The sequence below is a fragment of the Cervus elaphus genome, chromosome 21, assembly GCF_910594005.1.
Source record: "Cervus elaphus chromosome 21, mCerEla1.1, whole genome shotgun sequence".
Lineage (NCBI taxonomy): Eukaryota > Metazoa > Chordata > Mammalia > Artiodactyla > Cervidae > Cervus > Cervus elaphus.
The window spans coordinates 9,703,054-9,724,410 of record NC_057835.1 but is presented as its reverse complement, the minus strand read 5'-3'; positions in this window follow the sequence as shown (position 1 = coordinate 9,724,410).

The window sequence follows — 21,357 nt, the reverse complement described above, 5'->3', positions numbered from 1 at the left end:
CGACATCTTCAGAGGGGAGACTGTGCCCAGTTTTCCATTGAGTCCTCCAGAGCCTAACACAGAAACTGCTTGAAATTCAGAGTTAAGAAAAAAAAAAAACCAAAAACTGAAAACCCTCATTTTTAAGTGTATAAGTTAAAATCTCAACAGCTTGCAAAGCATTACCTATAATTTTTGTAATAATTAGTGTTATGTTTTCTTTCTATTTCTCTTGCCAATTTAGAATGGTAGGGATTATGGTAAAGTTTAAAGGAAGAAAAATCAGTAGGAAAAGGAACTGGGTGCTTCTCTGTAGTTAGATGATACAAAGTTTAGAACTTAACAAGTCAGGATTCAATATAACAAATTCCAACTTGTTCAGAGTATTCGTTTTAAAACCATATGCTTATCATCATATTTTTTTTCACCTTTTCCTCCCCTCTTCTATTTCAATTTTAACAGACACACAAAGCCCACATTCAGTTGTAACTATGGGTACAAGAAATTCAACATATTTTAAAAAAAAAATCAAATGTAAAAGAAAATGGAATTTATTGTAACTCACTGACTTTTAGCATGAAATTGCATATCTTTTGCAAAAAAAAAAAAAAGATCAAAATAATACCACACACAGACAGACGCACACACACAGTCTTAATTAGATTGAATGGACCAGAACAAAACCTAGGTTAGATTTTTTAAGAAAAAGTCCCTAAATAACCACAATTTCATTTCTAATTTGTAATGTGTGTGGAGTGATGTTTTCATGCTATCTTGAAGAAGGTAGATGGAAACAATGCCAAAAATTTAAACTTGTTTCCAAATATTTACATTTGCTTAGAATTTCCCAAAGAAATCACTGATTTAAGGATTAGAAAATGAATGAGCACTTTTAATAACAATGCAATATTGATACAAAGACAATTTGGGCGACAGCTGCCTCCATTCTGAAAAGCATATGGAGTGTGTACACATTTGGTTTCAAAGAACAAAAGAAAATGCTTAGTAGAAAAAACAGCCCAGGAAAGCAACGCAGTAAGATGCTGCGACTAGTGGGTAGGATAGAAAGAAGATTAATGGACACCACAAGATACTGGGTCCCCAGAAACCGTCATCAACCCAAACCTAAGGTTGGATATCCTTCCCTCATTTTTCTATAAAATTTGCACATAGCATTTTAAAGCTCTAAAAGTTAATCTCAGGCATAATAAATAGGCTGTACTGCTATCTCTATTTCCCAAATGTAGAGTTATACAAAAGTTATTATACAAAATAATAATAATAATAAAGACAGAACATAGTGGAAATAGAAAAGAGTAATGCCCCAGGGATGGAACACCAGATTTCAGGATGAATATTCAGGACGGCCCTTTGACCATCTGTAAGATGTCATAGTTTGACTGCCTGAATGTGTATGATCCTGTTCAGATTCACTTATCCTTTCAACAAGGTGCTCAATGAATCTCTCCTGCTGGAACATACATTGTTTTAGGCAACCATCCAGAGTCTAGCTAGTGGCAAGGAAAAGACACCAATCTTCAATCAATTAATCTATCTATCAAAGATTTAAGGTGGAAATAATCATTTGTAGTAAAAGTGTAACATGATCATGTGATACAGAGTCACTGGTTGTATAGGGAGAGGATGGATTGATAAGAGAAATCTCAATTTAGAAGTAACATTAAACAACACATGTGTGATGACATGGATATAGCGATAATCAAATGTTCGGGAAGAATATTATACAAAGATAGGGCATTGTGTGAAAACAACTATCAGATCAGAAAAAGCATAGATTGTTTGGCAAAGAGAAAAGGCAGAAAGACAAATGCTGCATGATTTCTGCTGCATGCAGCATCTAAAACAGTCCAACACATAAACACAGAGAATAGTCTATACACAGAGCAGAGTGGAATTTGGGGCCTGAGGTGTGGAGGACGTGGGAATAAGCCAGCTTGAGGTAAAGAGCGTAAAAAGTTGACTGTGGTCCAAGTTTGGCTGAAACCTCCATCCGACCCCCAGCTAGAATTGTGGACCAGGCTGCGGGATGGGCAAGTCTGTAGTCAGCTGGAGTCTGGTGTAGATGTAACACCATCAGCGCACGTGAGCTATTTAAAGGCTGTGCCATAGTGCTGTGCCGCTATAACAAAAACGCCAAAGACTGGGTGGCTTGAACAAGAGACATTTTTGTTTGTTTGTTTCTCCCTTTTCTGAAAGCTGAAGGTCTGAGACACCATGTCTGAGGAGGACCCACTCCCTGGTCCTTAGGTGGCCCTCTTCCAGCTGTGTCCTTAGATGGTGGAAGGGGCAAGGGAGCTCTTGGGAGTGGGGTGCAGGGACACACGTCTCTGTCGTAAGGGCTCTGATATACTCATTAACCCTAACCAGCTCCGAAAGGCTCCATCTTTAGATGTCATCACATTGAGAGCTAGATTTCAACAGATGAATTTTGAGGGACAGCAGACATGCCCTGGCCAGCACCTCTTGAGAAAGGGAGTGGAGAGGGCTTAGGGGACATGGGCGTAAGCCTGAGACGCTTGACTTTACACATGGGGAGAGAAGAAAATAGCACGCAAAGGGAATGGGGGGAAATCTGAATCTTCTCTAATTCTAGGACCATCAGGAGGTCATTCTTCTCTGACCTCAGCCTCACCTACCAAAAACATTCATTCAAAGGGCCACCATTCAACCTGACCAGTGATAAACACTGAAAATGCTAAAATCAAAGAAACCCCATTTTTTCTCATTAAGTTCAAGAATTGTTATTTCAAAACCAATATGCTAAGTGCAACATAAGATACGAGGGCACAGTACTGAGATCACAGTGAAGGGATTGGCTGTTTGGGGAGAGGAAGTCAGGGAAGGCTTCCCGGGTGAGAAATGCTGAGTACAGGGTGTTCAGAAATAAATGCTAGGATGTTGTCCTGAGGGCCCCGGGAGTAGAGTTCATGATGTCCAAGTGGGGATTCACGTGTTACAGAGTCATCTGACCGAGAGGTTCCCTAGTCCACCTGGGTGCTGTCTCCACCGCAGTCAGGTGCTGAGACGATCTTCGCGGAGTGCTCACTTGCTCACTTGTGCAAGTGTATGGGTCTGTGGATGTGTTTGTCATGTGCTTTTCCTTTATCTGAATTAAAAGGATAACATATGAGCACTTATGGTAGAAGCTCATTCAGGTTGATGTAGCTTCGTTAAGATGTCTTCCTGGGGATCAGTCTAAATAACTTCTCTGCTTTACCTCCCAATCTCAGAGCATGTCATCTCTCTAGATGGTCCAGGAGTGAGGGTGTGATGGTGTCAGTTCCAGGTTTGGGCTATGGTACCCCAGTGTGTCTGCTCAAACCCTGAGCTAATGTCTTTACAGAGCCACTGTGCCCTGTCCCCGATAATGAACAGCAAAGGCATTTAATTCCATAAGAAGTAATTAGCCACCACAAATTATTGCACAAGGATATTGTGTATGGGGATAGTAATTAGCAGCTTCAGATAGTAATTCTAAATATGGTTTGCAGAATGAATCTGAGATAAGAGGCAAGAGGGAAGAAGACTGGCTTGTTATTTCAGAACAAAGAGAGGAGGTGGTGATATAAACCCGCTGAGTTGCCATGGGAATCAAGGAAATGAAATGAACAAAAAGGTGGAGAACTAAGATTTGTTAAGTGCACACTGCGCTCGAAGCAGTCAGCTCCCCGCAGGAGCCCTCGAAGGTTGGGATTTCATGTGACTGAAGTTGAGCCTGAGAGAGGGTAGGCAAGTTATTCAAAGGCACACAGCGATGCAGGCGCTGGTGGAGCCGGCGTGCCCACTGGACCTGTCTAAATGCCAAGCCCAAGCTTGTTTTCCTGTACAAGACTGCCTCCCGGTGGCTTCTTTCACTTCCATGGCAAATCCACCTACATGCACTATTGGTCATAGCTTCTGATTCTGGCCTCACTCACTCTGATTTTCCCTTGGCATTATTCAGACCTGCATCATCTCTCACTTGGAGTAGGAGGCTTGCAGCTCCCTTTCCTAAAACCTAAGTGTGTTAGTTGTTCAGGGGTGTCCGACTCTGCAACCCCATAGACTGTAGCCCACCAGGCTCCTCTGTCCATGGGATTTACCAGGCAAGGATACTGGACTGGGTTGCCATTTACTCCTCCAGGGGAATCTTCCCGACCCAGGGATTGAACCTGGGCATCCTGCATTGCAGTCAGTTTCTTTAGCATCTGACCCACCAGGGAAGCTCTATGGAAACCTAAGGGAGAGAGAAATAGCTTCAAAAACCCAAGCACACAGGAGAAAATGAATCTAACTTTCATATTTTGAACCCAAGCACACGAGACCTTGTTGGTACCTTCTATAGTATTCCAGGCAGCCCTCATGCAAGAGAAACATGATTATTTAAGAGTCTGTTTTGCATAATAATTGAGTTAGAAATCTGGTAGCTCTTTTGCATATTTGAGCCAAGAATGCAACTGTCCTGATAGATGTTTATTCTTTACAAGTGTTGGCAGTAACAGGAAAATCAGAAAGTGCCTGAAATTTTGCCAGACACACCACTCGGCTTGTTTGCTTACTAAGAATTGTAGAGAAAAAAATGAGTTTAACTCTTCTGTTTTTTCAGTCAGATGAATCATGTCATACTTACAGTTTTCTGGTGTCTATGTTTGTTATTTTTTTGGTTAGCTGGAAAGCACCTGTAACTGGATTTAAGGAAGTTTTGGTCTATTTGCTTCTCTAGGAAGCAGAGCTCTGGGGCTGCGGTGGAGTTGTCTGGGAGTCATGGGACTCTGAATGGTGTCAATCCAAATAAATATCTCTTTTGCTAAACAAATGAATGCAATGAGTCATGTGGCTGATGGAGAGTCCCTTAAGTAATCAGGACATCCTTAAGCTTCCTGGAGCAATTTTCTAAGGCCAGTCCAAGCGTCCAATTCAGTCATCATCATGCTTTACTTTCTAAGTGTTGGTATGGATGACACCTTCATTAAAACCATTATGATTTTAATAGTGATGATAATTCCAGAAAGTGACAACTTAGTGGCATTAGGAAAAGACAGGCTATGACTAATTTATATGTCTTGGTGTTCTGTCCAAATGGAAGGCTGCCCAGTTCATTCTGCCCCAGCCCCTTCCTGCCATAGACTTCTTCAACTTGATCAGTGTTACAACGAGACAGAAGGCAGAACCCCAGACTCACCTTCTTCTGCTGCTTCCTCCTTGTCTCCATGCACCAGTTATCATTTTCCACTATTTCTCACTTGGAGAGATTGCCTCCACAAACCACATATTCCAGTTTCCTTGAAACTGGAAACGTAGTCAGCAGATATAAAACCCCACTCAAAGAAGCATATCCCCCTCAGCTGGCCCATACTGTTTAAGTCACCTTTTGAAGTCACCTTATTTACAAAGCAAACAGTAAATAAGCACCAGTGAAACAACTTTAAAGGCTCTCACAAACAGTAAAAACCTAACTGCCTGCAAGAATAGGACACTTGCTTTACAATGGGGTACAACAGAGGGACAAAATTAGAAATGCAGAAACACCTCAAAGAGTGTGTGTGTGCTTACAATTTTTTTAGTGGTTTCTTGGCTCTAGTGGTAAAGAATCTACCTGCAAATTCAGGAGGCATAAGAGAAGCAGATTCTATCCCTAAGTCGGGAAGATGCCCTGGAGAAGGCATGTAACCCACTCCAGTATTCTTGCCTGGAGAATCCCATGGACAGAGGAGTCGGGGGAGTTACCATCTGTAGGGTTGCAAAGAGTCAAACATGACTGAAGCGACTCAGCACGGACACGTGATAAAGGGTGATATGTCAAATCTGAGAAATGGGACAGATTTATCAATAAATAATGTTAGGGACACTGGTAAATTATTTGGAAAACATCAGGTACTTAATTCAAGTATCTATTAATGTAATTTCAAGTTTAAAATATTACCAATAAAAATTTAAAAGCACTATGAGGAAAATAAATCATCTTAACCACAGAATGGAAAATGCCTCTCTAAGAATAATGCCATGCGGGGAAATCATAAAGAAAAAATACATAGGATGGATACAATAAAGCTGTAAAATTGGTATACATTAAAGGACATAATAAAATATTTAAAACCAACAACAGATTATGAAAAAATATATTTTCAAGGAAAGATATAGAGTTGATATTTTTAAAGGGTTTTAATAAATCAGAAAAGCAATATCCCAATAACAAAATGAGCAAAGAAGAAATTCTCACTCACACACACACATGCACACACAGATATACACAAATATACTCACATACACACACACAATTAAAATGTCATTGCACAAAAGCTTATAATAAAAGTAGTAAAAAGTTTTCAATGTAGTTAAAAAAAAAAGTAAACATAACTTGCACTTGAAAAATTTGTTATTTTCAGTGTTTACCAAGTTGGCAAATCTAAGAAAAAAGAAAACTAGTGCTTGTTGACCTGAAACAGATAGACTGCTAGATATTATCCGGCAAAGACGAGTTTATCTGGGATTAGCAGATAACTGAAATTCAGGCTGCCCTGGTGTCTCTGATGGTAAAGAATCCACCTGCAATTCAGGAAACCTGGGTTTGATCCCGGGGTTGGGTTGATCCCCTAGAGGAGGCCATGGCAACCTACTCCAGCATTCTTGCCCGGAGAAGCCCCATGGACAGAGATGCCTGGTGGGCCATAGGCTATTGGGTCACAAAGAGTGGAAGACAACTAGAGCCACAGCACATCACAACCACAGTAAGCCAGCCACATGCAAGTCCTCCACGCCGCAAGGGGGCGGAGAGTGCTCTTACGGAGGGGAAGCGGAAGTTCGGCAGGCTCTGAATCACGAAGAATCCACGGCTTTTCATTGGCTGGGTCCTCGCCGGGAAAGAAGAGGACTCATTCTTCCTGCGGTGCTCTGCCAGCTTTGCAGGCCCTGAGAGCTCCCCCTGCTGGTCTCCCAAGTCTATTAAATTGAGGTTTCCGTATATTAATTTTTAACATACTGATTCAGAATTCATGTTTTTCCCCAATTAAGTAGGAACCATCACACATGACAAGATTTATCAAGAAAATTCAAAATTTAAAAAAATCCGCCTCCCAGCTTCTTAGACCAACTAACTCCATTGTTGGTTCAGAACATAGACCCAACAAAGAGGCCTGATAAAAGGTTGTAGATGTCCATCCACTGGGCTGCTCTGTGTAGAGCGAGGCCTCTGCCGTATCCAGGACTGAAGTGACCGCATCCAGATTGTAAGGCTGGGTCAGGTGGAGAGCTTCAGTTCCCATCTCCTAGCCTCTCAATTCTGCGTTTCCCCATTTCCCTTTTACATTGCCTTCATCACATCACAGTGAACTTTATGAGGGGAACGTCTGAATCTGTCTTGGTCACTAGTGACTTCCCACACAGAGTGTATGATGAGTTCACAAATTTCACACATAGTTTTCGCCCTTCCTGAGTGTATCTGCAAAGTAGCAGAACGATCATGGACTTTCCTAAGCAGATTCATGGAGGAGTGATATCTTATGGGTGTGAAGAAGGGGAAAATCATAGCCAAAGCATGGATGCACGTAGGCTTTCCCTGTGACTCATACCTGGGTGAGGATAAGACACGGGCCTTTAAGAAGAGAAGCATCCAAAGATGCTTAATCCTTTCCCAGAGTTAGGGAGACTCAGGTAGAGAACACTGTGGCTGCTTTATGATCAGACAATATGAGTGGGCTATCCCAGCAGCATCTGTGTTGTCTGTGAAGGGATATATACTCATATCCCTTCTACATCAGAGGATTTGCAATTGATGTTTGTTCCATGATATTCAGAATACACACAGTCATAATTACTCTTAGAAAATAAACAGATATGTTATCCTGGGAAGGGTATTGGCACGCCTTTGTTAAAAATGTCCTCACTCTTCTAATTAAGGGAAATGAATAACTGTAGAGGGAGTGTGTCTTGACTAAGGTCACAGAGAAATTTGGTTTCTGAATGTTCTGAGTAAGTGTCAAACTGATGATAAACAGTATTTCTGGTCTTCCTCCCACTCTCCCCTCTCCCTTCTTTTCTTTTTTAAGTAAAATATCTGTATAGTGAAGGGGAGGCTTTCAGAAGTTCCCACCTCCTCAGGGCTGATTGGTGGAGGTGCTAGGGGAAGGAACATATTAACAGAAGCTTTTCATAAGCAAACAGTATCACCTCCTTATATCCATGGACACCTGCTGTCTGGACATGAGTGAAATGTTGTCTGTACTCTAATTTTGCCATCTCAATTTTGAGGAAATAAAGGAAGCCAAATTTGACTATATTAGAAGCATCTCTCAAGTCATTTCTACCTCTTCTAATGTAGGTTTCAATGAGAAAACCATGGTTTATGCAGGTAGGGACCACAACTCCCTTTAAAATGATTGTACCACCATAAAAATCCAACATGCTTGGAACATTTGAAATCATATAGAAAGCAAAACCACCAGGGGCAACTCTTGATCAGAATTAGAAAATCCACTGGGAAGCAACTCATCTTGAGTCGATTAATACAATGTGTGTGCGTGCTAAGTTGCTTCAGTCATATCCAACTCTGTGACCCTATGGACGATAGCCTACCAGCCTCCTCTGTCCACAGGGATTCTCCAGGCATGAATACTGGAATGGGTTGCCATGCCCTCCTCCAGGGGATCTTCCCAACCCAGGGATTGAAGCTGTGTCCCTTATGTCTCCTGCATTGCTGGGCAGCTTCTTTCCCACTAGTGCCACCTGGGAAGCCCCTAGTATACTGTGGGCCAGTTTTAAACTGAAATGGAAATCCTGCCACTCAGCCTCATGGCAGCCATCACTGTGGACTCAAATCGCAAATCCTTGGGAAAGAGGCCGGCATGAAAACTGAAAATAAAAACTAAAAGCAGCCTTCCTCTAAAATTTCCAGGCATGTCAGAGATAACGACTTTTAATTCCAGAGTAGAGTCCAAAGCTTTAATGCCAATGAAGGAAAATGTCAGTGGCTTGAAGAGTTCTGAGATATAACATACGATCTCTTCTGTAAATTCCATACCACCTCTAATGTAACTCCCAAAGCCCTCCTGTCAGTGGTCATTATCCTTGGTGTAGACACTGGGAATACAACAGCAGGGACTTTAGAGACATTGATAAAATACTAGATAATTTTGGAGATTTCAGTAACAGAAGTTATCACTCTGGCTGTGCCATAACAGATAAGAAAGAACATATTGAATATGATGAAGCTTCCTGAGCTGGACTCTACACTTACAAAACCAGACCTCGTAGTTGGCAAGCCTCAAGAATCTTCATCTTAACTGGATCTACAGGTGTTTCTTGAGTATACAAAATTTTAAAACTGGTTGTAGCTTTCCACAACAATCTAGACTTAGAACATTCTAATTTTTTAACTTCTAGTGATTTGTTAGATGCATATTTATAAATTTAGGCATTGCAAAGTCTTTCATTTAGACTCTCCTTACAGTGAACATTAAATAAAATATCATAGGAAGTGAGAGGAAAGTGCAATCAACCCATCTGGGGGAGTATTGGCAGAGATTTTCAATCTTCAATTATCACAAACATGCTGTCAAGAAAAACTGCAGCAATGAAGTAATTACACAGAAAAAAATAATGGGAAACATGCTATTTATATAGAGCGTTTAGGTGAGAGGGTTTTTTTTTTTTAAATTTTTTTTTTCCTTTTCTTGCTTTTCTTCTTTCCTCAGTTAACTAATTCACAGGCAGAAATCCCAATCTTGGTTGGTTACATGATGTTCGGTATGAGAATATTCTGTCTGAGGCAGATTCCCAAATGAGATAACTAGACAAATGCAATTTTCTTTTTCGAATGATGTTTTTGAGAACTGGTTAGGTGCTCTTAAATGATCCTCCCACAGCGAGAGTGTCAGAGTGATGGAAAATGGATGGGAGGGATGGAATTTGAAGAATCCTTTCTGGAAGAGAGCTGTCACACAACTGCTGCCCACTCACCGTGGAGGGAAGTGCCCCTTCATCCAAGTCAAGTTACAAAGCTTACTGCGTGACTCCCGCAGGCTGGGGTCAGGGACCACTGGTGTCTGAATGTTGCTGGAGAGAAGGAACAGGTGGGGAGCAGCGTGAGGAAGGGCTGGTTTCAGAGGAAAGTCTACCATCAAGGTTTTGAAGCTAAAAGGCATCACACTTATCCTTCCATGTGGACAACATGCCCCAGAGAGCTTTTTTATGGAAGTGCCCCCAAAAGGAAGTGGAGAGCTCAGAGCAGGGGAAGCCAGAAAAGAGCCTGCATGCCTTGGGATGTGGAGAAAGTGAAAACAGCCAACCTGAACTGGGCTGGTTTCCTCACATCAGGAAAACCACAAGAATAAGGCATCCACATGATTCTGTCCACCGTGTGTGTGTGTGTGTGGCGGGGGTGGGGGGGGGGGTGAGTTGCTTAGTCATGTCTGACTCTTTGCAGCCCCATGGACTGTAGCCTTCCAGGTTCCTCTGTTCATAGAATTCTCCAGGCAAGAGTACTGGAGTGGGTTGCCATTTCCTTCTCCAGGGCATCTTCCTGACCCAGGGATTGAACCCAAGTCTCCTGCATTGCAGGCAGATTCTTTACTGTCTGAGCCACCCAGGGAAGCCCACTTGGTTCAGCCTTAAACATTTGCCAAATTCTAGATCACTGCAGAGCCAGACAGATAAGAACATTCAGGTCCCCTGACCTCTCCTTTGTTTCCAGACTTTCACTGTGGAGGAGTCTGTTAATATTCTATTCCCACTATAACAAATTGTCACAGGCTCAGTGGCTTAAAACCCTACAACTTTGTTGTCTTATACTTTTGGAGATCGCACATCTGAAATGCCCATCACTGGGTAAGACCAGGTGTTGGCAGGGCTGCATTCCTTTCAGATCTTGCAGGGGAGAACCGGTTTTTCTTATCTTTTCCTATTGATAGAGGCTACCACATTCCTTGTCTCAGTCCCCTCCTCCATCAAAAAGCCAGCGAAGCCAAATCACATCTTTCTTAGCCTCCTGTCTCTCTGGTTCTGCCTGCCTCCCTCTTCCACTTTTAATGACCCATGTGATTACACTGGGCTCATTCAGATTACTCAAGATCATCTCCTTCCTTTAAGGTCTGATGCTCAGCAAGCTTGCTTCTCCTTTGCCAGGTCACCTGATATATTCACAGGCTCTGGGGATCAGGATGTGGACATCTTTCAGGAGCTGTGAGTCTACTGACCACAGGGTCAAATGCCGCGGTTATCAAAAGGAGGAGGAAGCAGCTCTGAATTAGGGACATAGGAAGATGGTACCTCACTCACCATCTCAATACAGGCTTCCCTCCGGCTGGAGGCAGGGCTGTGAGGGAGCAAGGACTTATTAGGAAAAGTTCCAGTTGTGAAATATATTCTGAGTACTGAGCATTACATAGATAATTCAGTTTATGAATTTTACACCTTAAAATGACCTAGGAGTTTGGTGGGATAAAAATTTGGGGGTAAATTTTGGTTGGTTTGTTTTGTTTTAATAAAGAAGTAAATAAAGCAGTCATAGAACTGCCCTGAATTTCCTCTGAAGGGAAATGGAAAAACTAAACCCATGGACACATGTACAGAAATAGTGGGAACCACAGATGATGAAGTTTTTCCAGTATTGTATCCCGCTGCTTGTGTTTGTGTTACTTCATGGTTTCTTGTATGTTCCACATGGCTTCATACAAAGGAAAATGTGACACTGTTTGAATTAGTGACGACACATTTGTACATCAGAGTTCACAAACTGACATGTGAGGTCTCTGGCTGTGTTGTCTGAGGACACACAGTGTTTATTTTTTAAAGTTGTTCCCAGCATGTTAAAATTGGAGATTCAGTTTTTAAAATGATCCAGTATTCTGATTTCTCAGCACAACTGGAAGATCTAGGGAAAGTGGACCTAATCCCCCCCTGGCAGCCATTCATGAGAAGCACAGAGGTTGCCCTTGACCCGTCCAAGGGTAGACCTCCTGGGAAGTCTTTACTTAAGTGGGTCACCTGTCTGGCCGACATTTGAATTTGGGATGCGTGTAGACCAATAAAATACTTTGTCTAATTTAATTGAATTGTCAGATGAATATATATTTAGTTTGTTGACTTTGAAAATTAGGAACCTGGTAAGAGAATATTTGATTTAGCTTCTCGCTCTGTAATTTCAAACTTATGTAAAATTAGTCCAACTGGTTGATTCTTCTGCAGCTGAATTATTCATCCATTCATTGGAGAAAAAAGTTATACCTACCCCGGCAGGTTGCAGGAAGCCCTAAGAAATTCATGTCATATAAATCCTATAGCATATGGCTGGGCAAGTTAATAGAATAACAATAAATGCCAGACAATTTTAACAACAATCTGAAATTTCAGTAGAATTATCTAGGATTTTTTTTTTTTAGATAACTGTGTGAAATTGATGACATAGTTATCTTTTATCATATAAACATATGCATTTTTTCCACCTAAGAAAACTTAAATCTAGCCTATCATGAAATAAAAGCTGGAAAGAGCCCTGAAAATCTCTCTTTCTACAAATAGAAAACAGAGACCTTCAAAGACAATGTGCTTATGTGTGAATATTTATCACCGATAGTATAAGAAATGGGCCTGGAATCTCCACCCTCTCCCACCCTGTCAACTATTCTGTATGAGAGAAAGAAGGCTGGTCTATAAATAGTAAGAGAGATGGTTACTCTAGTCAGATGGTGACAGGAGAAGCTGTGGGAGAATCAGGTCTTTAGGTGAAAGTGTGAATTGTGTTTACTGCTGAACTAAGCCTGGGATTTAACTTTTAAAGGATCATGTCATGATCCTGTCTGTTGCTATTATTCATGATAAAGTCTCATAACCTTTACAGTTTATAACATATTTTCTCATATGTGACCCTATTTGGCTACTCATAATCCAGTGAGATTCTATTATGCTTATTTTAAGCACAATAGGAAATCAAAGCTGAGAACCTAAAGGGATTTGGGAAATAAATAACTCCTTCCAAATATTAGGAAAATTGTATTTGAGAAGCAAATAAGACGAGGGAGATAAAAAGACACATGTGGCAGAATCTGGACTAGAAAACTAGTCTTTGAAGTCTGAGGCTTGGCCAGAGGTTCATTTATGCACCTGATCCTCTGCTTCCATTGAATTCATTACAGTTTACAAAAGGCAGAAATATAGATAATATTAATAAATCACCATTTGCAATGTACTTGTCATTTACTGACCCTTGTGGTTGTTGTATATCATCATTTGAATCCACAAATTCATTTGATACTGCAGATATGATAACTGTTAACTTAGAGAAAAGCCAAATTCAGACTCAGTGTAGCTACAGAGTGACAGGCTCAGCGCTGAAGCCCAACCTCTCTGATCATAAAGGACGCAGCCTAAATTAGCTGCCAGCTTTTGCTCGCGGCTCTGCTAAAGGGGCTCTATTTGTCAACCACCTACCGGAATGAGGTCAAGGCATTCTTACAGACAGTGTTCCCCAGGACAACATGGAAGTCCTTTCTTCAGTCATTTCCCAAAGGGATCTCCAATCAGTTACTGACAGAAATGTACACATGCTCATACTCACCTAATTCTTATAAGAACCCCGAAGGTAGGTACTTTTATTCACCATTTTGCAGGTATAGACTGTGTTTTAGAGGGCTAAGTATGCCAAATGATAATAATAAATCATGTCAAGCATTTGCTATTACACAGACACTACACAGACATCTTATATATATATAAGCATATATATGTGGTCATGTCTACCGTATTAGTTAGGTATTATTTACAATTGTCTGAGGGATGAAAAACTGATGCTGAAAGAAATTAATGGGGACTTCCCTGGTGGCTCAGTGGCTAAGATTGTGCTCCCAGTGCAGGGGACCTGGGTTTAATCCCTGGTCAAGAAGCTAGATCTCACAGGCTACAACTAAGACACAACACAGCCAAATAAATAAACATTAAAAAAAAAAAAAAAAGAAAAGGAAGGTAATCAAGTTCACACAATTGTAATTCAGTTGTAAAAACAAATCTTGAAAAGTCCAAGGTTGATGTGAATTCTGTTGCATCAACTCCTGTAATATGACCTTCTGTCTGGGTCTTCCCTGCTGGCTCAGTGGTAAAGACTCCACCTTCCAAGGCAGGAGATGCAAGAGATGTGGTTTCAATCCTTCGGTCAGGAAGATCCCCTGGAGAAGGAAATGGGAATCCACCCCAGTATTCTTGTCTGGAGAATTCCATGGACAGAGGCACCTGGCTGGCTACAGTTCATGGGGTCACAGAAGAGTCATACATGACTTAGCAACTAAACAATAAGAACAAAGTTTTTGTCTGTCTGCTTTTGAATACATGGCAGGCACCCCACAAGCACCTCTCCCCACAACAGCCCCAACCAGCAGATACATCTCAGGAGGAGCCCTTGACTGATGTTTGAGACAAGATAGGGAAATGGAGGTGGGCATTAATTCAATCATCCATGGGTTCAAGGGCAGTTTGCCAACTCATGGCAGATATTTTACCTTAAGTTAAAAAGGTTAATATTTTTGTATTCATTGCAGAATGCTATCTGGTTTTTAAAAAAAAAGTCTCTTCAGAAGAAGTGTGATGCCAAGTAAGAAGGTATTCTTAAATCTGTTGGTAAGGCTGCAATGAACAGTGTTCATTGAACCCATGAGGGTAGATGTTGTGATTGGAAAGAGATTGTAGCAGAGAAGGAATGGATTTATCTGCCTTCTCCAACCCCTTCAAATGAGCGCCTGCTGATACTGGAAAGGTCATTGAACGTTTATCAACTACATTTTCTATGTAGCTCATTTAGTATCCAAAAAGCACCTCTGCCTTCTAAAGTGTATATATATATATATACATATATATATATGTATATATATATAATTCTTGATAAACAGGCATTTCCTTATCTCTAAATTAGCCTTGGCTTGTTAAATTTGTCTATAGATTACACTCACTCTTCAGGCCCACTAGCCAATCAAAAACGCTCCCCTTTATCTGATTCTAGGAAGCATTTTACCTGTGGCAATTTCTTCCCGGAAAATCTATTCATGGTCTCCAAATATTGTGCTTGTGACTGTAGTTCAGAAAAAAATAAATATAAAAATGAATGTGACCTTTTATTGGCACAGCTTTCTTTATTTTCCTTTTCTTTCTTTCCCCTAGGTGGTTACCTTTAGAGAACTGTGCCCATAGATGTCGGGCATGCTGTTAATTAACTTTTGCCCAAAGCTATCCCTAGAAAGAGTATAGGAATGATTCAACTTTTTAAATTCAATAGGATAGTAAGCAATGTCTAGTTTCACACTGCCCATGGTAGGATAAAGTAGAAATAGCATAAACTTTGGAATTAAACGAACTTAAGGCCAAATTCTAGCGTGATTAGGGAGAAAAACTGTTTGTTTTGAGACCACAGATTTCTAAGACATACACAAAATTTCCTAGCATTATATTTAGATAAAAATTGGTCTAGGTTTGCATAATGGTACGGGGGTTTTGTTCTGCTTCCCAAGAACAAGATCAAATCTCAAATGCACATCTTGGTAAAAGTCTATCCTTCTTGGGCACCTAGTACCCAGTCTTCAGCTTAAAGATTTTCTGCCCTGTGTGTATATCTATCCTATAAGTTACATCATAAATATTGATCTGCTGTATTGACTACCTTTTACAGCTAGTATGATGGAGTGTTAAATAAAGCCATCAGGCAGAATAGCATAATAACTATACCCTACTCAGACAGGGAACAATATTGCCAATGATTAAATGTGCAATTGCTTTCAGGAAAAAACAGGTTTAGGCATGGACTTCAGTCTAAGAGTATGTATTGTAGCCCTGCCAGAAAACAAAAATGCAAAGAGAATAACTTGCCGTTAACTAATATTGACTTTGAGGAGAATGATATTTCACAAAAGCTGAAAGTTCAAAGCCCCATGTCGCAGCATTTGAAAATTAGTGTTGACAGGCCCAGATGTCTACATTTACATCACAGGCCCTGCTGTAGAAAATACCTGTAGAAATCATTACCAAAGCAGTGTCATTTCTGTCACCACTTTTACCTTAATATGTGTGCTCTTAATAAACAGTACATCTGTTCAGAGGGGTAACATGATAAAGACAATGCATTTTTAATGACATAAGAGTTATGCCTTTTCATACTTTAAGACTAGAGATAATAGACTTCATTTACATTTCTGCTTCATGAAAAGATTAAAAGTCACATGTAATAACTTCCCTGCATAGCTCCCCTCTTTTTCTGCAATATCTTCACCCACAACCCCCTCCTCCTGTCTGTCTCTCTCATGGGTATCTTGTGAAAATCAATGTAAGTAGTCAAAAGGACATAAGCTAGGATACCAAACAGACCCGTACCCTCATGGTGGCATTTCCCTACACAAGACCAGTATATTCTGCTCTGTCATCTATGGTAGTGAATCTCATGTTGCTTATCCCTCAGCCGGAAATAATAGTAAATATGTGATAGTCTGAAGACGCTCAGATACATTAACATAGGAAAACCACCCAACATATATGAAGTGCCCAATAATAGTGGTAAAAGTTGTAACACTAAGAATTGTGTTAGAAGAAGTGGCTTCCCGATTCCAGGCTTCCCAGGTGGTGCTAGTGGTAAAGAATCTGCCTGCCAATGCAGGAGACCCAAGAGACAGGGGTTCAATCCCTGGGTCGGGAAGATTCCCTGGAGGATGGCATGACAACCCACTCCAATATTCTTGCCTGGAGAATCCCATGGACAGAGGAGCCTGGTGGACTATGGTTCATGGGGTCACAAAGAGTTGGATACAACTGAAGCAACTTAGTATGCACACACAGATTGGACAGATGCTTCTGTCCAATTCTAAGGCTCCTTTGTAAGCAAGCCTCTAACTTCCTTAAGTATATCTACAGTTTACAGACAAAACCCTATGAAAATCTACTTGAATTATTTTACTGATATTTATAGTTTTAGTCTTTAAGCACATACTTTTTTGGATCGGTTAGGAATTCACAGTGTTTATTGTTTTTTAATCATTCTGGTGATTTACTCCTGGTTCTTGCTCATAATTTATAGACATTCTGAGTTCTTTGTATTCCATTTCAGTTGATAAATACTTGTTTCTTACTGACAGCAATTTCACCGAATGAACCCCCACCCTGGCCCCACAAGTCAACCTGTACATGCAGAGGTACAATGAAACTGTCTCCCAGAATGTTCACGTGACCACCCTATAAACAGTGTCCCTGGCCCAGCCCCCACTTACTTGCATTTTCTTGTTTATTTCCCCTAGATTTTCTAGAGTTATAGTTATTTTGCAAAACATCTATTATTGTTTTGCTAAATAAATGGTTCATTCAAGGAAAAGCAAACAAACAAAAAGATGCTGGATTCAGAGTCTCAAATGGAAGGAAGTAGCTATTTGGCTGTACAGATAAGTCTGCTTTTAGGGTACTATCTAAAAATAGCATGCATTCATTTCCTCAAAAATATACAGTTAACAGTTTGTATGTTTCACCCATTGCACTGTTCAAAGGGTCAGTTTGCAGAAAAATCAAACCCAGGCATTGGTCTTGTGTACTATAAAATATGCAGGGAAAGAAGGACATGACAGGGATCCCTACTTGTAATTGTATATGTTTTCCATTTATCTGAATGCAGTCTGCCTTCCTCACTACAGAATAAGTCCATGAGAAAAAAGACTTATTTTGTTTCTATTTTGTTCCATTTTAAAACAAATAGAATCTTTTGTTTCTATTTTATTCAACTCTGTACCCTCTGAACAGACCAATGTTTGAAAGACAGATGCTTCAGCATGTCTAGCAAATGAATAATTGTCCCTGGTGGGAAGTTACTTGCTTTAGTTACCTATTTACCAGATATGGTTACCAAATACTTCTGCTTTCTGGGAAACTAGTAACAAGGTACCCCTAGCTCAATGCTGCAATAAACTCAACCTTGTTCAGTCAATCAATTGTCTTAACTAATTCTGCCATAGGATCCTGCATCTGATTTTAGGACATAAAACTACATCCTCTTGTAACTGGAGAGAGTCTTAAGGATAGGGTCCCTGTTTCTTTCTTGCAATACCGTGGACCCATGAGAGAGTGTCACATGATGGCCTTGTTGGCAGATGTAGGTTAAATTTACAGTGGTTAGAAGAGCCGGAATTGCAGGTCACACTGTTAAGCATGAGACACCACCAAGTCTCTTCCTTGATTGAGGTAAACGTCCTCTACCACAGTTCTTAGTAGGGGACAGAAAAGCAAAAGTGTGCTTACCCACATCTGGTAGCAATTTTAAGTAGATATAACAATAAGAAGAATAATGATAATAATATTACCTAAACCAGATGGATGTGCAAGGGATTGTAAAACCATAATCTCTGCAGTTTCCAAGCCATTGGATTCCCTGGCTGAATGGCACACAAAAACAGAACCATTTTCAAATACTGCTAAACTCAATACCTGTTTGTACCATTGATTAATACCACATCGCACAAAATAAAATAACAACTGGAGAGCTACACAGACAAAAGTGTCTTAAAAAATCAGGTTTGATTATGACCTAAACATCGTCTCGCCCAACCTTCAATGACAGAGGCCATTCAATCTCCCAAGGGACTGTTTATCCTTGGTAGGAGTTAGCAGGCATGCCTACCATTCATGGCACTGATATTGCTCCAAATATTACAAAAAACCATCAGAGCGATTTCAGAACTCATGCTGAAGCCACAAGCTTTGCTGTGTTATCTAATGGTAACAAACACAGTGGGTTAGAAGCACAGAGGAAAGGAATATCAGTCCTCAAAGGGCATGTATCACTAACGATTCCCCTGGATGAATTAGCCAAATGCACTGTGTGTTAGTCACTCAGTTGTGTCCCACTCTTTGTAACCCCATGGACTGTAGCCTGCCAGGCTCTTCTGTCCATGGGATTCTCCAATCAAGAATACTGGAGTGGGTTGTCATTTCCTTCTCCAAGGGACTTTCCCGAACCAGGAATCAAATCCCCATCTCCTGCACTGCAGGCAGATTCTTTACTGTCTGAGCTGCTCAGGAAGCCACAATGCACTGTGGCAGATGTAAGAAGTAGACAGGAACAGAAGCAGGTGGGCACTGGAGTGCATCCCAAGAGGTGCTTCAGGAAGCAGTGACAAATTCAGAGGCATGAGAGGAAGTCCGCAGAAGGACGCCAAGAGATGACCCACTGGGAAAATGCCTAGATGCAGGGTGCTGTCTGCTAAAAGCTCCCCGAGAGAAGCCCGCCTTCTGCACGTGCACTCTTACGTTAAGTCGACAAAAGTTGCACTCTCCTCCTCGCCTCCTCCGTGCACCAAGTCCTCCTCTGGGGCCCTGTCACGATGATATTCAGGAAAAAAATTCTGAAAACTCCAAACCCTGTGAACTGGATGCTCATGTACACTGGGATACTTTGCAGTGGGTAGTCCCAGAGATGAGCATAAAGCCTGCAGTTTTCTGAGTACCAACAGGCTCTGCCTCTGCGCTGGAACTGCCCACCTGTGTGAACTCCCGGAGCTCCCCCTGGCTCACAGCTATCAGAAGACTCACCCTGCGGTTGCCGTGTTTTGGCAGGTCTTATTCTTACAGGCATCTCAGGTTTCAGGACCATGACACACGACCATTGGATCTGACAAGGAAGAACATGTCAGGTTTTGCAGCTTCTGGAATTTAGGCTCTTCTTCCCCCATGATGGGAAGGACCTCCGTGTCGGCGCTTTTAAGCCTGACACTTGTACACTGAGGTCTGCATCACGATGCCATGAAAGCTCACCTGAACTTGGCACCTGGGCCGTTGTGTTGACTCTGAGCCCACGTGTGTTCTGAGCGCTGAACGTGGACTTTGAGTTTCATCTTCTGGTCAAAGAAGACGAGCATATTTACTTTATAAGATGATTATAGCAATGCAATTATTCACCAGATGTGAAAATATTTTTTTCACTGCTAGACAGGTAAGATAGCAGCATCTATACAACAGTACCTTCAAGGTTCTTGTCATGGTGAGTAACTTCTCTAGTCTGTATTTTATAGGCAAGGACTGAGCTGAGTCATTTAATGGTTGCTACACGTCATACCATCAGACACTCAACATAGATCCTGGAATTAAATTCTCCAACTGAGGATGGAAAAAATAGTAACTCTCATTTTCATAATTTCATATCCTTAGGAGAATTGTGTGTTCATTTATTTAACAAATGTTAATCAAGCACCTGCTCTGTTCAAGAATTAGATTTTACACATGTGCATGTATATATATACACATGTACATATAAATACTTTATTTATGCACACTTATACCTCTGGGCTCATAAATGTAAATCAAATTATGTGGTTTTACCATATATGCATATTTATATCTGTATAGGTGTGTGTGTACCTGTGTAAGCTTTACCAGAAGGCCCACAAGAGAACAAACACTCAATACATATTCACACATATTTTCTTTTCACTGAGCTTAGAAGGCATTAAAGGTGAATTGACTTTTATGATGTTGAATTATAGTAAAGTCTTCTATAAATACAGAGAGACCAAAAGGGTGTGACTTGTACTCTGGTGGGGTGTGAGAGTTTCACAAAAGTTGGTACCAATGACTTATATTTTGAAAGTAAGAATCTGCCTCTTTGTGGAGAGTAGAGAAGGTAAGAAGGGGTATTTTGGTACCAAGAATATATATGTATACATATGCCTGATTCATGTTGCTGTACAACAGAAATTAATACAACATTGTAAAATGATTATCCTCCAGTTAAAAAAAACTAACAGCCTGTCCAAGTTACAGAGATAGGAAACAGGATTTTTTTCCATTTGCACTGAGAAATTCAGTGAAATCAAGCATGTTTGGATTGGTATAGTGATGGAAATGGAGTAATACTCTCAGTTCTGTATCAGAAAATCTAATATTATGGGACTTAAGTCCCATATATACCTTAGTGAGGATCTAGGAAGCTTTGCCGTCTTCAAGGATGGAAGTCATTTTTCCTCTTTGAGCATGATTTTGTGTTTCTAAATGACTGCTAGAAATCCAATCAAGTCCGTGTTTCAGAAAGGAGAAAAGAGCAGAAAGGTGTGAGCAGATACCCTCTTAGGTCAGAGGCTTTTAAGGAGGCTTCGAGGTTGTTCCCCACATTGTGATTCACTCATATATCTCACTAGACACAACAGCAAAGCAGGAAAGTGTGGTTTTTAATTAAGAGTATTACAGCCCTGGACAAAACTAGGAATCTGTCTGTAAGAAAAAGTGAGAATAGAAGCTATTCCGGCAATCACAAGGCTCTGGAACAAATGCCATTTGGTATGGCTTTATCTCTAATGAACACCTACTGTGGGCCACAATCTAAGTGGGAAGCCATGATTGCCACACCAGATATATGATGTAATTTTCTTATTAAAAGGAAAT